This window comes from Perna viridis, chromosome 4 (assembly GCF_037379345.1).
Source record: "Perna viridis isolate PV_CMFRI_1.1 ecotype Kerala chromosome 4, ASM3737934v1, whole genome shotgun sequence".
Classification (NCBI taxonomy): domain Eukaryota; kingdom Metazoa; phylum Mollusca; class Bivalvia; order Mytilida; family Mytilidae; genus Perna; species Perna viridis.
In genome coordinates this window covers 34,091,052-34,111,398 of record NC_142448.1, presented here as the reverse complement: position 1 = coordinate 34,111,398, position 20,347 = coordinate 34,091,052, and positions in this window count along the sequence as shown.

The window sequence follows — 20,347 nt, the reverse complement described above, 5'->3', positions numbered from 1 at the left end:
TGACGTCACAATGCTATTTTAGGTTGTGACGTCATTACTTACGAACAATTTTGTACTTACGACTTTTTGTGAAATCGACGCCTGTTTTGTATAGTACCAATGATGAATAAGATCTAAATTAAGTGTCAGGCCCTGTAAGAATCAGGCAGTGGATGAAACATGGTATGAAAATACCTACCAATTTGAAAGGTTTTTTTTACTATTTTCACCGTCAGAATTAAGGAAATAAGACAATCTTTTCCAATCACTTTGGTAAATTGAGTTATAATTTCATTAAAATGTACTTAATGTCAACAACTTCACTTTTCTAACATTCTATTGAAAAAAAAAATTCTGAGCAAATCCAGTGATGTAGAGATCAAATAATGGTCTTTTCAAATAGAGAAATCATAATTTATATTGTTAGATCCGTTGGTCTTTTAAATGGATGTTTTTAAATTGTCTCATTCTTACAAAGACTTAAGCTAGTCGTGTGGATAACTGTCACCTTCTCCGGCGAGTATAACTGATGAATTCACGGAGTCTCTATTAGTGATGGCCATATATGAGTATAATGTTCTAACATGTTTCCGTTTTGAAGTGAATATGCATATTTAAAATCTTGAAAAAGAATAATAAAAAAAAGAAAAGAAAATATACTAAAGTATGTCAAAAGTGCACATCAAATAAAATATAAAAAAAGTATGATAAATACGTGTAATCCTATTATTGCATTTATAAGTGTAGTCACAGCGATGAATGGTATAATTTTAACCAGGGTTTTAAATTCAATGAAAAAGCATTAAAAATATTTTTGGTCGATTATGAACAATATTTGTACCAGAATTCTGCTACTGTTCAATGCTGGGCTATCAAAAAGTAATAAAAAACAGGAGTATATTTTAATTGTGTGGAGATAAACAATATTTTTATTATTCTAGACGTTCATTAATTTTATATGTCAGTTACCATTTTATTAGATCTATTTGTTTGTGGACATGACAGTGCACATTCCGGATGTTTTGGCTCGCATGTGAAATGATCAATTTTTCTAACACTGATTGTTAGAATTTAAAAGAAAAGTATTAGCTTCATTTTTTTGGCACATTTGCCACTTTGTTGAACGAAAGTATACACAGACGAGGGACATTTTTATTTTTGCTTCTTTTCTTTAGAATTCCTTATCATGGAATACTTACAAAGAATAAAAAGAATAATGAATACAAACTGAATAGCTTGAAATTCCCCCCAAAATGACTAAAAATACAATGTAGTTTAACAAAGTCAACGATCAGTTTATAAACAGTTTAAGGAAAATTCAAGAAAGCTTTCAAGATTCTAGGTTTTTCATATAGGATACAATACGGAAATTAATACAATAGTTTAATCAGTTAATGGTGTGTGATTATTGTTAGGTATTATGTTCATCCAGTAAATATCAAATTTCCTGCCGTTTTCTAGATTTTTCCTTGAATGGAATTATAAATAGGCAAGACTAAAGATATATCCAACAGGAATGAAAGGAAATTGAAAAAAAAATTATTAAAAGTTAAGTCATCATTCATGTATTGAGTGGCAAATCGAAATTAACATTCTTACAACAGCTTATATCCATCTACTCGGTGTTTCTAAAATAGCACAGGTCGCTTACTATACCATTACACCTGGTCCATGCTCTCATTGTTCATTTACTTTTGTTACTTTGTATGTTTGGTTATTTTATGTTATTTGTTGTGTATGTCGGTTTTCCATATCTGTCCCTGGATTACATTCTTTTTATTTCCTCTAATATCTTGGTTCCCTTATTAATCTTACAATTAGGAAGTGAATAAAATATATGAGGAGTTAAAAATAGGCAAAAGAAGAATTGCACTTATGCCTAAGCTGAAAACGTCGAAACCACGATTACAAAAATCCACGAACTGGTGTTTCTTCCCTGATTCACAAAGTACTTTCACAGTAAATATCATAGATGCGTACAAATAAAAACAATGGTTGTCCTATTATCCCGAGTGCCTTTGCTGTTCATTCAGTGTGTTATAATTAGTAGAAAGTAGTTTTTAAGGATGATGACGTTTAATTGCATGGACGTCTATTGGAAAGTAACATCAAATTTGTATTAGCAATAAGGGACCTTTTTCTATAAAACGAATTCCAATTTAGTTCCATAAGTCATGTTATTTTTCGCAGTACGAATACTTTGAACGGAAAAGTTCTTGTATCGTACTGCAAGACGGATGAAAGTGTCAGGTGAAAACCATTGAACATTTTTAAGCTCGTTACGTTTGTTAAAGGTGGTCTATTTTTTGACAGACTTCGAAAAGGAAGAAGTGAAATATCGATTTATGGTTGTAAAATCATTTAGGTTTTTATATTTCAAAGACAAATGGTAACAGTGCAATTATAGCATTAGAGCACAAAAATAGCATATTCTAAATAACAATGCCAAACAGAAAAAAAATAAATATACAACTTGTCATCATCGACCAAACAAGCAATGAGAAAATTGACCTGGTGCCCGAATACGGCAAACGTCGACTGACTTTGTTAAATCTGAAGACAGCAGATTTTCTCATTAATTGTTTGATGAACTAAAAACAATAAATGAAGTCGAAAACTCTCTCTTCTTGTAAGAGATCAGAGGGATACATCGTATGAGTAGACAAGCTTATGAAGTTGCGGAGGAAGAGCTTTAGTATTGGTTTGAGGTGTTTTCAATCGTCATGTTATACGTTGGGGGATTTTAAAGCATGTAATAAAAGTCACATATTAAATAAATTTTCTATAACAAACAATTACAAACAAGATTGATTTAGCAAATATTACTTTTGACCAATATTTGCATTGTTTCAACATTTTATATACCACGATACCCTAGTAACTAGATCTTAAATAATACATTCCATTTTCATTGGCACATGTGTGTGTCCGTCCTTTTGTTCGTTGGTACAACTTATCTAGCTGTATCTTTGTCCTCGGTAGTTCGGAACACAAATTATCATCTGTTTCAGGAGGCTTACATTATTATATGTCAACAAAGCAAATAAATCATTTTTTTCGTGATATATGACACTTTTCACATTGAATTTTGTACAAGGAACAAAACCGTCATATATGTGTGTTTCTTGGCATGAATAGGCGGACATAAATTTATTTTAGGTACTGTATTTTATTGCCTTAATGTATTAAGTTTAATATATGAAAAGTACATTTTCCGATACTATTAAAGCAGTATTTGTTTGATGTTTTTGTAGCATAATTATTGCTGTATCCCACATAAACAAATTCAGAACTAGATATTAACAAATTTATACTATTATCATTTTACTATTAGTTTGTCATTAAAACTCATCATAGGAGTGACAACTCGGTAAAGGGTGATTAGATTAAATACAAAATGAACTTGATATTTCCGTGTGCTCTCGTTAGACAATGGACTCGATCAAATAGTGTTGAATTCTGTTTCACTGAATATAAATCAGTCAAGTTTATTAAGTGCTTAAAAATGTTTATGAACTGAAATTATACTAACAACAGTCGTTTCCAATGTTTTATTAATTTAATCAAGAATTCTATACAAACATAACGTAGTAGAAACTTTGAGTTCCTGAAAGTAGATAAAACATTTCACAAGAAGCATTTTTTAGTCATCTTGCAAAATCACAAAGAAGATGTATTTTCAATGATAAAATAGTGTTAGAAAAAATGAAAAAAATTGTCTTGAAATTGTTCAAAAAGAGTTTTGGGTATAAACTAATACATGGTAATTTTTTTAATATTGCAAGAAAACAAGTTCGGGTGACCCCAATATCTTTTTTGAAATAAGAAAAAGTTTTCATTATACCAGTTTTAGAAATTAAATCTATCAGTCTTTTAAAAAGTAAACGAAACTGAAAATTCGTCACAAAATCTATATAAAATGTAAGAAATCGCCTATATTTAGGCTTAATTATCTCGAAATTAATTTCGGTGACCAGGTTTCTTCAAAGTCAGTGTTGATAAAAATCTGAAAAAATTCTATCTACAGAAAATATTAGGTATTGACTTACTCACTTGACTTATGCCTTATTAAATCTTAGTCATAGTATAAGCAACTGATAATCTTTTTCCAACTCACTCGGTTTTTGGCGTGATAAGCCATGGTGTTGTATCCATCTGTTTTCATTTTGTCACCAACTGATCTTCTCCAGGTATTTCTTACATCCTCTTTTTCTCTTTTCCTGAGGATTCCACTGAAGTGCCTGTCTAGGTATGTTTCCTGCGTTATTATAAAGTTGTTGTCTAGGTCCACTTTTTTTCTTTATTTGCATTGGAGGTGGCAGTTGACGTGTAAATTTCCAGAGATCTTGGTTACTTATGCGGTTAGGCCAATAGATCTTCAGTATTCTGCGTAAGCATTTATTAATTAAGGCCTGGATGGTTTTATCCGGCACCACTGTTGTTCTCCATATTTCGGATCTATATGATAAGACAGCCTTCACATTTGAATTGAAGATCTTTACTCTGGTCTTTCAGCTTGTGATATCTCTAGCAATGCAATCTTTGTCTAATCTGTCTAATCACCACCACGAAGTACTTTGCAGGTCATACCTTTGTGCGTGTAACAGATGATAGCTACATATTTTTTCTGATATTTCGTAATGTCTCATGATGTTCCATAGTGATGTTCTATCTAAACTATCAAATTTTTTTTTTAAAGTAAACAAAATTGATGTACAGTGGTAAGCTTCATTCAAGAGGTTGTTCTATGATTATCCTTACTACAGCAATCTGGTCAGTGCATGATCTTTCTATTCTAAAACCGGCTCTGTGGTCACTCAGAATCTTGTCTATAGATGTTTTCGTCCTTTCCAGTTAACTTTGTTGGATGCTTTACCAGGTGTTGACGCTAACATGATACCTCTGTAATTATTGCACAGACTTTTTGGGAAGCTTAATAAGAAAGCCTACCTTCCATTCCACAGGAATCGTTTCCTCATTCCATATATTCTCAAAGAGTTGGTAATAGATGTTTATTTCTTGAGCATACTTCATTGCGTCTGATGGTATCGAGTCCCCTGAAATTCTGTCATCAAGGGACTTAATGGCCTTTCGTATCTCTTGCCAAGGTAATGTGGATCTCATTTTCTGCTGAAAGTATGCTGGATATCTCTGGTGATTTTTTTCCATCTTGACATTCGATCTTCTGCTGATGATAGAACATTTCCATTTGTATCCTTCATTGGCTTTTTATGAGTAGATTGTTTCCTGATAGTAACCACATGATACTGTACAATTATATCATTTCCTTGTTTCAGTCGCTTTTTCTGCTTGTGTGGCAGAAAGCTTCTTATTATCTTCTCTCACCTTTCTCTTTACTTAATTATGTTTTACTTGTATACTCCTTGGAGCCTACTTGTGTCAGATCTTGTTCGAGCATTAAGTAGATGAATGTTGATGTTTTTCCTCTCTTCCATGATTTCCATGGTTGACAATCGTATCCATGGTTTGTTAACGTTGCCTGGCTTCTTTTTTCCCTCACATTTTTCAGTGATGTTACATATACTTCCTTAATATTTTTCCACATTTCATTAAGCGAATTCCCCTCTTTCAGTGCTAGTTCTTGTAATTTCTCCGAAAGCGTCAGATGGTATCTCTCCTAAAGTTCCCTGTTTTGCGGCTTGTCCACATTGTACGTTGTTCCAGCATTATTGTCTCTACACCTTTTGAGTTTGATCATTATTATCACTAAATAATTATCTGATGATGCATTGTCCCTATTTTTACCTTGACATCTTGTACCGATTTTTTATCTATGCAGATAATTAGTAATGCGATCAGGTATTTGTGGCTTTGTGTAGTTCTTTGTGATGGTTCCTATAGTAATCAGGTGTACTCATCACAAAAATAATCAGCCAAATGGGTTCCATTTTCATTCATAATTCCAACTCTATGTTTTCCAATGATGTCTTTATATTCAGTGTAAGTACGTTTCACCTTGGCATTAAAGTCTCCCATTAGCAGTGTGATGTCCTTTCTTATTCTTTTACCAATGAACCTTTGCAGCCTGACATAATTTTACTCCTTCTTCTGCGTCGTTGGTCGGTCCAACATATGACAGCAGTAATTGTAATTTCGTTTTTGTTTGGATGTTTTAAATTTGGCTAGTATCAGTCTTCCATTTATTGCTTCCCATACTGTGAGAGATCTAGTTGCTTACTGCAACGCCATGATGCTTACACCTTTGGTATGATAGCTCCAGAGTGCCTAGCTCCTTGGTGTTGGTTACTTCTTATACTAGTATTCTTTGTCTGTGTTTCATCTACAACCATTTATTTCCGCGACAGGTTAGTTAACCCTATGCTTAACCCCCTGTGTTCGGAGGTACAATGTATTTCTGTAGGGGTGTTCATACCTTAGATGACTGCTTCTGCTATGTAGTTCCATCTACCTGGCGTTTCTGTCTGGGTTTACTCCCATAACTTTTGACTATCCAAAGTCTTTCCACAAGGCAGTATAGCTGACTCATAGCTGGGGCAAGGTTAGTAAGGGCATGTCGGTGGACCTACAATCTGCACTTCAAGCGTCCTTGCCACTCCGAGATCCCCTCCAATTCAGCATGAAATGCTAGATCCAAGATTACGTGTTTTGCCACGTGAAGGCATAGAGGGAGTCAATTTATAGTGTAGAGGCTTTGTACTGGCATGGTAAGATTTACGCAATCGGTTCTCCCTTTCGCCTACCTCTAAGTTAGCAAGCGGTAGTAGTAGATTGTAATTTTGATCATCACCACACTAGACACATTTCACTACTTTGTTGTGTAACACCACAAACACAAAATTAGGTATGATCAACCTTAATGAACTTTGGTAGCATTCGTTAATCTAAATTAAATCGTCTGCAAAATTTACCAATTAACTCTTTGTAAATAGTGGTTTTAGATATTTCAATTGTTGTATACATCCAGAACGAATTACTTTAATATTGAATCTAATTGACGGTTATCCATCATTTTAACAAGAAATCATATTTCATTGTCAAATATATGCATGACCAAATCAAATACTTCCTTGTTTTACTAACATCAATTGTTTTATGATAACTCACTTAGTAATCAAAAATATTAATCATAAAGTATTATGTCCTCTTCATGTGACTTCATGATTAAATTTTAACATGACAACGGTTAAAGAAGAAACATCCTTCTTAGTGGTTTTGATTGCCTTTACTTATTCAGTTGGTAAGTTCGTATTCATCAATGAAAATAACTGAAAACACAATAATTTTCGGGTATGTCTTGCGAACTTCAAATAAATGCTCTACTGTTATACATCTAACATCGGAAATGTTTAGCACTACTTCACTGTTTTGTCTCCAATTTTCAAATTGCTTAAAGATTTTGCAGCAATAGATGCGAGTAGAAAGTTGAAACTAAATCCAATATATATGACAAAATGTAAACAAATGTGTTATTAATTAAATATTTTCTGTACTTGTTGTATGTATATCATTATCAATTGATAAATGTGGAGCAAATAGTAATGGAAATGATTAATTTGAGAGCTAATGTAAATAATTCAGCGAGGTTTGTTTTTAACTAAACTGAATAACTTGCCAATCGCATGGATTTTTGTTACTTTGTATCTTGTCTTAAAAGATATCACGGGTAAACGACACTTCACATTATCAAACATGTGTCGTTCTAAATATCTAAATTGGTTTCACTTGTAAATGTCACCTTACATAAGAACTTTGTATATGTTACATTGTTTTCATGTCTATCATACCCAGACGAATAACTGTTTATCTTGAAACATTTTGCTCATCACCTCGAAGCTTACTAAATATGCCGACACACCTTTCTAGAAAACGCAATTGTCACCAAATAAACAAGTATAAGAGTAATCAAGGGGACCAAAATTCTAGCGGAAATCAAAGGTGTGTATTCGAGGCACAGACAAGATATAGAAAACAGACAAACACAATAAAGAACATGAAGTAACCAAAATAATAAATACAAAGTAACAAAAGTAAATCAGCAACACGGACTCCACTTAAAATTGGGAGCATGGACCAGGTGCACCGGTAGGGTAAGCATCCTGTTTTTTTTAGAAACACTCCCAGCTTGCTATATATATATAAGTGTCATAGACAAATTTTTTGACTTGTTTTTTTATATTTTCTGTATGAACTGTTATGCGGTTAAATTGTGTATTTGAAGTTACAATTGTCTTTTGAGTGATCAGCACAAAACGTCCTCAAAACACAATTATTCTGAGAAAAAAGATTATTTCGCGCTTAAAGATTATTTTTCGGATAAGGAGTATTTTGGGAAACGAGTATTACAACTATTCGATAACATATCCAATGCAACTTTTGTTATACGTGTTTGCGGTAATTGATGGGTGTCTTAAAGTAATATATTTGCATACGTTAAAATGATATTTGCATCATTAATTATTTAATTATATTTACAACAAAATATTCCACAACAATTGAACAAGGACGAACGCGTTTCTTGATATGTCCAAACAATTGTATAATATTGTTAGATAGTTTTTGAGTCTACTTCAAGCAACAGTATTACCATCACAGATACTTTTGTCCTTCGACTGGCAATATACACTATAAAATAATCAACTATTCAACAGTTTTTGTACTAAACAAGGACTACGGAACACTTCAAATTTCAAGTATGATTTATGAAGTAAAAGGGGCTTCAACTTAAACCTGTTAAACACTCACGTGATAAATGTAAAAAAAAAGCTTCCGTTTTTTTTCAAAATAAGTCTGGATTTAATTTAACATAAGGCAGTAACTATTTTTTTTTCTTTCTCTATTGATTTTAAACTGACGCTGTCACCAATTTTCAGAAAACAACTTTTCAAGTGTTTCGTGTATGCAAGACATATAAATGTGTATTCAATTACATACCATTTTTTTCTTTTTCTTTGGTCAACTTTGTAATCATATATTCTTAATACACTTTATTTTGGCACTTTTTAACACTATTTGCAAAAATCATAAAACATATTCTGTATCCACTTTAAGAAGTAGAAATGTTGTTTGACGTTATTTCTTTTAATTTTAACTATACTCGACGTCATTTCAAGCCCTTTTTTGATTTTATCATAATTTTTTTCAGCCGTTTTTTTTTTATCAAGGCAGAGTTGTCTTTCGTTCTATTTTGTTATGCGGTTCTCTGTTTATAAAAACCAAACATCAGTACTTTCGCATGATATGCACAAACACAAAGAATTACCAGAATTCCATTGTAATTCCATCTTTTTTGTTAATAAGTGCCAATTGTTGACAAAATACTGATAACTGTATTTTGCAAATTCTTTATTGACAAAAGTCTTATTTCTCACAAATTTAAAAATAAACAATTAAACAAGTGTTTTTTAAACAAAATAAGGCGGTAAAATGTTTGTTTCGGTCAAACTAATAATGACCGAATTTTACAATGTAAACATTATAATGCTGGATTTAAAATGTCATCGGATTTGAACAGTTCACATTTTACGGAGAATCCTTTTTGAGATATGAATGAGCCAGTCATTCAACACATTGGTGTCAATAAAACTGTAAACAAACTTTTATTTCAAATTTAAACAATATGGTATGTTTGTGATGCCAAGTATAGTGAACTTATTGCTATTGTCAAGCTAACCAAAGCGGGACGTCAATGTGCATAACTCCATCGATTGTAAGAAATCCGAGAAGAAGTTACAATAAACCAAAAGGGATAATAAGTAAGCACAGAAACAAAGAACGTATGCGCTCAAGATTCTGCCAGGGAAAATCTGTGGTAGGGTTAAAAAAGTTTTATAAGTCGAAAAATGAACTGAAACAACAAGCAAGTACACCATAAAATTCATTCAATAATACATCCATTTTTTTTAAATGGAAAACCTCAACATAAACCACACAGACAAAGGAAATACACACTTAAAGAATGCTCACAGTAATTGAAAGCTGAATAAAACATATTAAAGAATGACAATACCATCAAAACTAACAGCATTAGAAATGTTCGGTCGCTATAGTTCAAGTGAGCTGGATTTGGAGTAGTAACGTCAAGTACTAAAAAGGAAAGATTTGATATAGTGAAATACTAATAGATGAATTATTTTTACGCAAGAATGCAATTCGAGATCAAATATCTGTGTGAAAACAAAGTTCAAAGAATAGACAGTTATTTGAAAATCGTATCCTTTACTTATAAACCTATAAAGGGCAGTCGATAAACCCATTGGATTTTGTTCGAAATAACATGCTTTGTATACTATATTTCCCTAAAAACACTGGTCGGGCAAAACAGCTTTTCATTAAGAACCTGAAAGTGCTATTATATATTTATTTCAAAGATTTTTTACGGGAAAAAATAAGAGGGTGCTTCAGGGATATCACCATCTACGAGTGGTAAATGTTGATAACAGGGAATTTAAATTCATCTATTTTGTCATAAGTTTTAGTTGGAAGTTTGCCATTTTCTAGTGTAATATCAAAATCAAGCAAAGGTGTACGAGTAGTTAGTTGTGAGGGTCAAATGTCCTATAATCTAACAAAAGCTCTCTAATGCATCAATTCATTTATAAAATGCACTTAAAGAGATTTTAAAGATGATTTCAGATAATGTATAAGAAGGTGCATGCAGCTTATAGATATATCGTAAATTACAATAAAATGTAAACATAAAAAGCATAAAAAGGAAAGTATATTGTCAATCTAAAAGCCACAAGGAAAGAATCATCTGCTGCATACTTTAATTTGCATGTTTTCTAGTTTAAACATGTCGACAATATTATACCGACTAGCACATGTACAGAGAGAAAAAATACAAATAATGTGTACAAAACCAATACAATATTCGCGGCAACACAAACGACCAATGTCGGACTGTTTAATAAACTAAACTCTGAACTTAACTACATGTATTTGTTTGTTATTCTTTTCTTTGTAAACATTGTAATCTACTTATGTAAAGAAATGCATATAAATAAGGATATCTAACCACAAACCACTTTATTTATTTATGTTTCTTTTCTTGATATTATCGCGGCGTCGGCGAAAGAAAGAGTGAGTATTGTGTGTGCTGCTAATATAATTCGTTAATGATGAGGTATCCAATGTTAATACAAATAAAACACAATAAGTTTGTTTACATGAGACTTAATGTCTATCATTAAATAAACTGATAACAAAGGTGACTGTTATACGGACTTTCCTTCAGACTATTCCTTTTGACTACTGCCTAGATTTTATCAGTTCGGTAAATGTTTTACTTCCCTTCATTTTTTCACCGAAAAGCTCATTAGAATTACCTCTCTTTCAAGAGAAAATAAATAAAAGTTAACATAAACTAAAGTATGTTCTTTAGTGACAAGAATCAGTCTCTCGGGATTGTCAATTTTCAATAGAGAATAAGAAATAAGAAAACATAATTTAGAAGTGACCATTATGGAATTAGATTATTCCCAGGTCACATAGGATTATTTTGCTCCGTTCCGAAAACAAGCAAAACAAATAATTTGATTAATGTTCAACTAATGTTCACACAATTTCTGGAACATTTTCCTTGCTGTAAGACTTTGAAGATTTCAATTCCAGACACTCCTCTTTCCGTCAATGAATTTGCAAGCCACACTTTTCCTTGGTACCATTAAATTAAACCATGTTATTTTATATCATTTCACATTTTGCTGCAATATCAATTTTTAAACGTTTGTCCTCTACCTCTACCAGTTTTGAAGATTCAATGTATTTGTCACGCTTTTTTTGTCAATGAGGAATTAATTGGAGTTGTACATTGTTCTATACCATATATGTCTTCAATGATTCTCCGGTAATACAATGTTGTTTCTAATTCGTCTTGCAAGCCTAACGCCTCAGCAGCAATAGTTTAAAACGAACAACCCTTTTTATTTTGTTTGCTTGCCAGCCAATAAAACAACAATTTTGCATATCATCTTTGTCCAAACTATGTGATCGCCGGTCTCTTTTCCCTCATTAATTCTTAAATGGTGTTTGTCACTTCATGACGCTTCTTGACACTACTAGCCGCGAATAAGTGAAACCGGTTTAACTTATTCATTACTTCAGACTTCCAGTTTCTGCCTAAAGCGAAAAAGGCCTACTCTTATGGCATGTTTGAAACCAAAAAAGTTTCTGAATTTAGATAATGATTGAAGACCGTATAATAAACGCTATTTAGCCTACTTTGTATGGGAAACTCCACCAGACAAGACTTCGTGTCAGACTAAAATCAGTCTCAGTGCTTCCTAGCTATGACTTTATTTTTCATTAAAAAGCATTATGGGGAATTTGCTCGTTTTTAATCGTGCTCACACCGAAATTAAGGAAAAGGAAAAACGAATAGCGAAATGACGCGACTGGGGTTAACAGATGAGACAAAATCCCAAAACTGAAAAATTACAGATGCAAAAAAAACCAAAACAAAACAAAACAAAAACAAAAGAAAAAAAAAACAAAAAAGAAAACAAAAACAAAAACAAAACAATCTTGAGAGAAAAGTAATACACTTTTCTATCACGAATTTAATCGTTGTGGGTATTAGGTTCTATAGTTGTCAATACGAATGTGTATTTTAATATTTTAAGCTTTGATTTGTATCGACTTGCTGTTTGTCGTAACATTGATTTTCGTTGAATCTTTGTTTAGTTTCAGAGTTTGTCGTATAAAACTTGGCAACCTTTTACTGAAACAATTTTTATTTTTTGAAAGTATGCAGCTTCAGCTCGTTAAGTTGTATTAAGTGAAAAGTTCTCGGCCGAGTCACCTAGTACCCGTGCAGATTGTCATAGTCAGAATCTATCGCAATTTCCAAATCGATAATTTCAAATAAAGTCGAATGAAGTCAACTGTAAAAATTAAAATTCCTTCTTCGATTTGATATCATTCAATAGATAATTCATTTTGTACACCATGAAGCCTGGAAAAAATACGTTAAATAAAACTTTTCCAAGATTTAAAAAAAATACATATACCCCTATAGAACAGATATCAGTATGAAACAAAATTCTCGTTCAACTTTTAAGCATTTATAATTAGGATAGCAATGTATTCAACAACACAGCTCATGTCAGGCGCTTATCTTTCCGTGTCGGGGGTATATTTTCATATGACCGTAAAATTGTAGAAAGGAGAATTTTTAGATTTTATAATTTTCTAATATTTCACCCCTTATGGTCATTTCAGATAATACCATAGTTTTAATAAGAATTTCAACAGTGGCTAAAGCAGAACTCTTATCTACAGATTCCGTCGACTCCAAATTTACAGGAAGTATGATTTTATTGTTTCTGATATTCAACGCAGAATGTCTTGTTAAAACCTTAGTAATATAAAATATTAAAAAAAAACAAACAAACAAACAAAACAAACAAAAAACAAAACACAATACATATATATTAAAATTTGTATATAACTTTGCAATTCTCTTTTTCAGTAATTATTTAAAAACAAGTTTATATGCATGTAGAACGTTAGAAATTGCGACTGTCCTTTGAAGCTTTTAGTTTTTTCTTTAGTTTTTAGTTTAAATTTCTTGTTTGAAGGAGAGAAGAGACGAAAATTTGCTAATCTTGTGTTGTAATATAGTAAATAGTCAATTAAAATTTGAAATACTTAAATCCGGTTACCGGTAAAATAATTTGTTTTGTTTATGGCCGTTTTGATACTATTTAAATGTAAAATGATATGTATATATACGATAAACAATTTAATCAATGATAAGGCATTCTTCGATATGCATAAGATCAAGTAGCAAGACAAAATTGTGCCAAAACTAATTAAAAGTAAAGCATATATTACAGATATATCATTTGAAATAAAAAAAAAAGCTGCTTGAACGAAAAGGTACCTTTATTTTTTCTTTATTTTCTTTTAACTTTTTGTTAACAAATTTTCTGATATCGCTTGTGCATATTCACCAATCTTTGGACTGGACAATTTTAATTAACTTTCAAATATTAAGTGAATATGGTAGAAATCCTAGCATTTTAGAGTGATATTTTCAATAAAAGTTCGTAATAATGATAATTATAATTTTTAAAGCGAATAACTTAACCACAGCTACAAGGGAGATAAGCAGCAACATTTTGGCTTAGTTTGAAAAACGTTCTTCCCCACTGTCCATACAAGGATAAGGAATCGTAGACAACTGGTTAATGGTTTAATTATCTTCCGATAGATAATTTACCAGAATATGTCTGAAAAACCAAAATTTTATTTCCAAAGACTACATCATATTTTACTTCAAAGTAATATTTTTTTATCAAACGCCTTTTTATATTAAATTTATTTGAAAACATATCCCATTCACAAAAAAGTAGAAAAAACAAAAAACAAAAAAACAAAAAACAAATACAAATTCACAACAGCTCTACATCAACAATGATGAAAATGTAACGCGGACGTATTCATTTTGTTTTTATGTGTTTTTTAACGAAACCGGTTTATGTACTTAAACCTTAAATTTAATAACTCGTGATTTCTTCCTATCAAATAATAATAAACGCACACAACATAATTTTATTCTATCGTATCAACAAATTTAGACATTTACAGTTGATCTTCTTGATGTAGCAAAAACATTGTCTACTATACATGACAAATATGTTGTCGTACCAGCAGACAAAGCCCAAAACAACATTTTTTTATCTACAAAAAGTTTTACATCCAATATTTATTATCAGAGGTAGACGTAGAAAATAATAGCAGTTTATAAGACCTATACTGCTACCACACTCTCCAAAGAAGAGATTGTGGAAAACCATAAATCTGTGCTATCCTCTTTTGGTCTCTCTACCAAGGACGATGATTGTGATTTACCTTCTATGTACTGGATTCCTAAACTCCACAAGAATCCAAACAAACAACGTTTCATAGCTGGATCTGCAAATTGTACCACCAAACCTCTTTCAAAACTTTTAACCTCTATACACACAACTGTCAAATTGGGTCTGCAGTCCTACCACAACACTTGTTACTCCCGTAGTGGTATTAATTGAATGTGGATCCTGAAAAATTCGAAAGATCTTTTGGAGACAATTAGTTCAAGTCTATTATCTGAATATAATAGCATTAAAATCTATGATTTTTCAACACTGTATACTTCTATTCCCCATACCCAGCTAAAATCCCGACTTAAAAACATTATATATCGTTGTTTTTCCAAAAAAGATGGTACACCTTGATACAAATATATATTTCTTTGTAGAGATTCCTCATACTTTGTAAGAAATAATTCCAAATCATCTTCCAAATGTACAGAGGAAGATGTTTACAAAATGCTTATAAAATGCTGGAATTTTTAATCGACAACATATTTGTCCAGTGTGGTGGACGTGTTTTTCAACAAACGGTCGGCATTTCAATGGGAACAAATTGTGCTCCTTTACTTGCTGACCTATTCCTTCACTCTTATGAGGCCGACTTTATAACTGATCTGATCAGAAAGAAAGAATATCATTTGGCTAGATTCTTCAATCTCAGTGTCCGCTATATAGATGACGTATTATCTTTAAACAATCCTAATTTCGGGAATTTGATACATCGCATCTACCCAAAAGCACTTGAGATAAAGGATACTACAGACACTGTGAGGTCAGCCTCATATCTTGACCTAAACTTAGAAATTGATGGTAAAGGAAAACTATTGACCAAACTTTACAAATTTATTTTTCAAAGCTTTATTAATTAATTTGAGATAAATACTGTAATCTAATTGGTTAAAACAATTTTGTTATATCTCAATGGATAAAAAAAATGACATGCACTTATTCAGTTAAATTCAGAGCTACTGTTCTCATGTTTACAGATAAAACTATGTTTTAAAATTAATTTATAAGAATTGGCTATGATAAAAATTTTGTCTATTGAAAAATAATATAAATTTTTCCATGTTCATATTTTTTTATTGCGCGAAGTGCAATAAACAAAATATGCACATGGAAAATTTATGTTATTTTTCAATAGACAAAATTTTTATCATAGCCAATTCTTAATTGTCCTTGTTGTTGTAGCAGTTGTCATTTGTATACTAAGGTAAAACTTACTGCATTTTTTGTTTTCTTAAATGTTTGCATTAAGATGACATTGACATTCAAGTCTTTGTGAAAGAGTAATCAAGGGAACCAAGGTTATAGCGGTAATTAAAAGAATGTAAAGAAATTAAGCAGTAATTCGACTGTGAAGAGACAAGCCATATTTACAACTGTCATTCAAGGGAACCAGGATTTGAGTAGTAAAATAGGAATAAAATGAAATAGGAGGTTGATATCGAGTTCGTAAATAGTTTGGTCATGAACTTTCCTTTTCTATCGATCTCCATGAGTAGGTCAAGATATGAAGTTGAGGTTTCTGTTGCTTTATTTCAAGTGTTTTTAGGTAGAGGCGATGTATAAAATCCCCGAGTCTATGATTGTTTTAAGACGAAACGTAATCAAAATGTCGGAAACACAGATCAAAAGACATGGCCAAATAATCCAAATAATTAGGCATGAATTCAGCCTTTGAAAAAGAGTAAACGCACTGATCAGCGAAAAGCGAAGCAAAACTTAATAACAAAAAAAAAAATCCTCAAAACATTGACATAATTAAATAAGAGCAGAAAAGAAAAAAATATATGACAACTGGGACCCAACTTAATTTTCCCAATCTGTGAAACGGGTGTGCATTAGCCACATTGGATTATTCTTATTGACCGAAAAGTAGCCACTTGAATTCTATAACAAATGGTATTTAAGTGGTATACTTTTTTATTATAATTTCTTCTCACATAAGAACTGTAAAGGAATTATTGTCTGTTGAATTATACAATTGATTGTAAAAAAAATATGCAAACGGTTTTTTCCAATACAGTATTCTAAATTTCCATTAGAATGTATAGAAAATCATCAACAAAACTACAGCCTCTAGATGCGAACCATCAATAACAGTATCGAATACATCAGACAACCTTTACGAGTTGACAGACAGACAAATTGGTCAGTGTGATGCAGATCATTGCTTTTGTCAACTAGAACTATTACAAGTTGACAAAAGAGCAGACTCACTGATGAATATATGAAGTTCGGAAACTAGATAACTAGATAACTAGATAACTAGATAACCAGAAAAAAAGTATATATATATTAGCAGGAGCGATTTTAATATCACTCGAGATTTTCTTAACAAATGGCATAATAGAAATCTGCTTATGTTATCGAATTCTCTGTCTGCTAAGAAAAAGAATAATCCGATAGCCAAGAACCAATGCGTTGTTCTGGTCATCTTGGTCAATAAAGAATTTACAAGCCTGTCATTTTTTCTAGGAAATTATTTTTATCACAAAATGTGTGACAATGCAATTATGAAACGACACACACAACGCTGATCACAAAATACGCTTATTACACTGAATTTACCGTATTTGTCCAAATTGAATTAATAACGTAACAGACATAATTGAACCAAGAGAAAAAAATACACAACAAAATCGTAGTCAAAGTGATATTTTCGTGCTTTTATACATCAAGGAACAGCGTCGGTTAGCGTAATATGCAAGACACTAACACGAACGAAAATAACATTCTTGATTTTAAACTTACAATAAGTCTTGTCTATAATACAGTATACGATTTTATGTATTTTTTTTAAAAATTTTTATTCGGATAGTCAAGTAATATCGGCAAACAAATTCGAAGCATCTAAACATAAAGGCAATTCAAAGAAAAAGAACTTCCAGACATCGCAAAAATCTGGAGATAAAAAGATGGTTGATCCACATAAGGGATGAGAGAATAAAGTTAAATAAAAATCAAAAGAAAAACGATATAAATTAAACCAATTACAGCATGAAATACTACAAAACTAAAAAACATATAATATTGTACGAAAGGTCATGAGGAGGTTGAGATTTATGTACATTTTCGACCTACGGTCGGTGGGCGGACGGACAAGATGACTACAGTATTTATTAACTGGTTGTGTTGGGTGTAAAACAGGAGCGATATAAGAAGTTCCAAAGATTGGGCATGTTTTACTCCGCCAGAAAAACTCATTACATTGCAAGTAAATTCGGTTTTATCCTACAAGACGTGAAATCTAACCGAACATATCTGGTCTTATTATATTCAAGATCTTTTCAAGATATTGATGGGTCAAATTTTGTTGAATTTCATTATTGGAAAATATTGCCATATATAAGCAGTCAAACAATATATAGTCACAGATTGGAATAGCTTATCGGTTGTTTTCTAAATGTATCGAATACATTTGAGGCATACAAGATCAAATTGAGAAAAAAAATGATGTGCCACCCATTGCCTGATTCTTACAACGAATGGTACTTGAATAAGGTCAGCAACTTAAAACTACCGTATTCCATGTGCATACATGTATCTTTAATGCTTTGCTGGATATGTGTGACTGACTTGCACATAAATAAAGTCATTTGTTAAGAAACTTCCTTGTTTTATCAGCTGTTATCAGTACACAGTTTGACACAAATCACAAATCAAATTCTCATTCTGATAACAAAGTTATTCTAGTTCCAATGTATTTAGGCATATAATCACAAAAGCTGATGTAGTTCTTAACATTGTGTCTTATTTTTGAAAATGGAAAAATATTTGAGCTCGATTTCCTTCTTTTTAACAGTCGTCCTAGCATGTAATGGCTTCACTTTTAATTTATTTCTATTCAATTATAATTTAAAACAAACCATTATTAACAAATTGAAATTAAACATATTATTAGAAATGATTTTCATTCTAGTAAAATGAAAATGTTATTGGCGTATTCAATCATTTGTAATTTTTATTTCAATTTATGTTTCTGTTTAAAATTATTTTTTTGTGTTCGGGACCTTATTTCATAAAAGTTAATGCTGGATGACGTAGAAAAATAGAATACTGTATGATATAGGAAGTTGAAACGGTATAAACTAGAAACACCTATGTGAATTCGTAGGCAACTAAACCTCGGAACATGAAGATAACGTTTTGTAATTAAATGTACGCAATATACATTCATAGATTCGAATGAAAATTGTATATCCTGCAATTAAAGTGTTTCTTGTGAACATGATACAAAGGTCCACATTAAAAAAAATAATCTCGATGAGCTATGAAGGTAACTTTTACAGAACGTTCAACATATTTTGTTTCGAATGATTCATTCTGCACCGTCATAGTCAGAGGTAAACACTGAGGGATGCTGAACGTATCATATCTATGCAGTAGTAAGCACACGACACATTATATTATTATGACTCATTTCCTGTGTGTCTGATAAAAAGGTTTTTTTCACATTGGCCCAGAATTTTTTCATATTTTTTATTTTTGCATAACAAATCTAAAAAATCGTCTTATTTCATTTATTTGTATTGCATTCCATTATAGTATTTTGTTCACTTTCTACACCTTTAAGTAAAACAATCCCCTCCATGCTTGTTCCAAGAAACACCAAATATACTAACAGGGGGCAAACTGTTAATTGGACAAGACGAATGTTTTGAAACACCCTTACAGAGGACATAAATTGAATTTTAAGTCTCTGATGTTTTGGGCATTTATTGAGGATCAATATATATAATAAGTATCAAGTCTGTGTTGCAAACGTCTTCCGTGTTATGAAGCGCACACAATTTTCAATATTCTGACAAAGATTTTGAAAGTTCAGATTTACATTAATATTTATCCTATGATCCACATGAAATAATCTTATAACAAAAATAATCCTTGTCCCTTTTCTTTTCTCGAAAATGTTTGAAGAAATATGTTTAGAATTGACCAACATACAAATTGTCGAAATCACTACAGAATAGCCCGTAGTTTAGGAGATCAACTGCATTTGAATTTTTCGACATCATGAACTCGTGGATCGTTATGGTGTATTATCCATTTGCACCATGAAAACTGGTTTATTCAACGGGTCATAGTTTTCCTTTCCTCGTGTCTACCCCGGACTTGACTTTTTATAAGCAACTCGGCGGGTGTTTCTAGAAAAGCAGAGGACGCTTACCCTATCGGCGTACCTGGTCCATGCACCCAGTTTTTAGTGGAGTCCCAGTTGCTCATTTGCTTTTGTTACTTTGTATGTATGATTTTAGTTACTTTATGTTCTTTGTTGTATATGTCTGTTTTCCATGTCTGGTCTTTGTCTTTGGATTACATTCTTTTTATTACTGTTCTAACCTTGGTTCCCTTGATTACCCTTAATTATTTTAGCAAAAAACTCTGAAACCAAGTACTAATTGTTTTTGGATGCAATCAAAGATTTATTACTACAAAAGAAACTTCCAAAGGCTGTTTTTTCAGGTCATTTTTGAAAAAAAATTTATTCGAAATTCTGCTTACTTACAATTTTCAACCAGCGGCCC